The following is a 2,925-nucleotide window of genomic DNA, read 5'->3' as shown; positions in this document are numbered from 1 at the left end:
ACCTTCCCAGTGATGCTCTGCAAGTCCCTGCTCTGCAGCCAGCACCGATTTCTTCCTCCCCTGTCCCTGATGCTGTGATGGGAATGCTGCTGGATCCCCCTGCCCTTCCAATGTGCTTGCCCCTGGAATTCCCTCGCTATTAAGGAAATGGGATGTTGTCAGCCCTGGATAAACCCCTTCCCCTGCAGACACAAAGACTACTCAATCCTCACCAATACCCTCAGACAGCCCCAGTGGGATGGTTTGGGCTCAACTGACCAAGTTTCTCTTTGGTAGGTGTTTGATCCATATGATTTGTACACCGGAGAACAGTTCTCCAAGGTCCTGAGCACATTAACAGCTCTAAATAAAGCTACTGAAGGTAAGAAACAAGGTGGTTTTTCTGTTGTCTTTTCAAGTCCTCTCATGCATATGCTGGCACGGGGTGTGTGTGTTTGGTAATTCCTAGTTTATGCTGATTTCTGGGGGCTTGGGCTTATGCTTATGGGATGGTGGGATTGATATTTCATGCTTCTACCAACTCCAGGTTTAAGTGTGGCTGCGTGTGCTTTGCTGGGTTAGATCATTGCTTTACACAAAGGAACCTCTGCTCGGTTTTGACAGCATTAAGGGACCTCAAAGTAGGTCATTGTAAAGGAGCCACGATGTAAATGAGCATGCACCTCCCAAAATGCAAATAGCAGGGTTTAAATAGTGCGTTTTCAAGCCAAAGAGAAAAACAGGTCCATCTGCATGGTATCCTTACTGAATGCCCAAAGAGACGTGGTGCTCTGTCAATTGGGTCCACGCAGTAAGCTCCTGGATTTGGGAATCAAGCTCATGGCTTGTTCTGCCTCTCTGGGTGCTGTTGAAGCAAAGCAGATCAGCTCCTCTGGTTTCCATCCCAAAGATGTAGCTCATCCCTTCTTTAAACTGATACTGGTTTAAACTGATACTCAGTCACATAGGCTGTGAAAGGAGAAGTTCAATAGGGAGGATGGTGGCAGTGCAGTGCTCTGGGGAGGGGTGAGAGGACCAGGGTCTCTTATCTGAGGGTATGAGGAGCAGGGCTGCATGGAGCTGGGAAGGGTTTGAAGGGTGGAAGAGAGTCCTGGTAACCCACCAAAGTCCATCACCAGGAGAAGAGCAGTTTCCCTGCTGCACGTTACATTGTAGGCTATTGAAAGAGAGGAAATGCAAACACAAACCCCACTCTTTTCCTTTCATGGGAAGGGTTTTTTCTGTTGGTTTCCTGCATTTTGCCAAGCTTTGGTCTGTGCTGGGTTTCTCAGTTGTTTCAGGCCAGGTTGGATGCAGCTTGGAGCAACCTGCTCTAGTGGAAGGTGTCCCCGCCTGTGGCAGGGGTTGGAACTGGATGAGCTTGAAGGTCCCTTCCAACACAAACCAGGCTGGGATTGTATGATTCTCTGAATATATATATGATGTATAATGGTGTATATATATGTGTGTGTGTGCATATAATGCTGCTGTGAAGCAGTTCAGGTTCTTAGGCTGTCTTTCTGCAGCCAGCTCTCAGCTCTCTCTCTGGAAGTCAGTGACCTGTGATTCAGCCTCAGCACCTCTCCTCCCAGCCTCTTACTGCTCTGCTAAATGGCAGCGCCCAGTGCCCCCATGTAGAAAGCTCAGGGTGTGTAACATGCAGGTTACCTAGAGCAGGAGCAGCCTCTGCAAACGCTGTCATTAGGATTGACATGAGCTTCGTTGTTCTCAAAGCAAAAAGAGGGAGAAACTTCCCTGTCCCTGTGCTCGCCTGTTGCTGGGCTGTGATGGGCTGTGTGTGGTGCCGTTGTCACGACCCTGCCTTTATTTCCAGCCCCAGCTCTATCCCATCTCACCCCTGCAGTCACTGCACGAGGCTCAGGATGTGGCTTTGCTGGGGAGCAGTTTCTATCACACGTTAGCGACGGAGCTATAGGGAAGCTGGGATCCTCCTGGTTTCATGGCAAACATCTGTTTGAACATATGCTTTCCCTGTTGAGATGTTAAAAAGCGCAATGCCTGCTCCATAATTAGCTGCTCAGGCAGAGAGCACCCTTGGGAAAAGTACAGGGTAAAATAAATACATGTCTCAAACATTTGCTTTTTGGTGGCTTGGCCAAGTTCCTGAGAAGCAGGAGCCTGTGTCCTGCAAACCACCACTGCAGAGAGTCCGGTTTGTCTGTCCCGCCAGAGGCTGAATGGAGCATCGGGACAAGCCTGGTATCCTGCTATGGCCAGGGCTCTGGCATCCCTGCTCATCCCACTACCTGCAGAGCTGCTGCATCCCAGCACCCTTGTCAGAGGCAGAGGGAAGGAGGTGACAAGGAAACACCGTGGGAATGTGTTTCTGAGCATCCATTTGAAGTCCAAATCCTTGTGCCTTCGTGGATCTTGTTATGCAACTAACCAGAGGCATCATCTGTAGGGGATAAACTTAGAGTTCAGCAGCTGCCCATCAACTAACAGCAATACAGAGCTGATGCTTTTATCTGACAGCAAGGGCAGGGGAGGAAAACCAGCTGTGCTGGATCAGACGAGGCTCATCTGCCAAAAATAGCGTAGGAATGTGAGCAGAAACCCCAGCTATTTTAGCCATAGTTTAAGCAACATATGGCAGCAGCGTTCCATGCTGGACCAGGCATAAAATAGGACGCTGTCATGATGCCATATAAATGATACGTTTCCCTGCCAAACTGTCGAAGTCAGTTTTACATTTGTTTCTAGGTTGCTGTAAGGTATTTATAAAGCCTTTGGAAGATTGGGAGGGGCAGGGAGAAGCATCAAAACCTACAGTAACCGAGTCATTCCCATGGGACTGGGGCTGATGGTTTGAGTAAGTCCACACTCTTGGGTCACATCCTCCCTTTTCAGATGGAATCAGGGGAAGAACATCTCAGACTGGCAGCCGCCCCCCGCTCCTGGCCTGGGAGTTGCTGGGAGCAGCCG

The 2,925-nt window shown here is 49.6% G+C and overlaps 1 protein-coding gene across 2 annotated transcripts in view; it reads left to right on the top strand.

Annotated features, from left to right (window-relative positions):
• Window positions 1-278: 278 nt before the first annotated feature.
• Window positions 279-2,925, top strand: part of ARHGEF6 (Rac/Cdc42 guanine nucleotide exchange factor (GEF) 6) — a 29,446-nt gene continuing 26,799 nt past the window's right edge. Inside the window, exon 1 of one of the 2 annotated variants that reach the window (XM_010014327.1) lies at window positions 279-361. The gene's annotated coding sequence lies outside the window, so the exon portion shown is untranslated. The remainder of the gene's footprint in view (window positions 362-2,925) is intronic. The other variant, XM_010014328.1, reaches the window with a different exon arrangement.

This window comes from Nestor notabilis, unplaced genomic scaffold (genome assembly GCF_000696875.1).
Source record: "Nestor notabilis isolate BGI_N333 unplaced genomic scaffold, ASM69687v1 scaffold10275, whole genome shotgun sequence".
Lineage (NCBI taxonomy): Eukaryota > Metazoa > Chordata > Aves > Psittaciformes > Psittacidae > Nestor > Nestor notabilis.
Note: the sequence above shows the minus strand (reverse complement) of the source record. Positions and strands in the feature narration are given on the sequence as shown.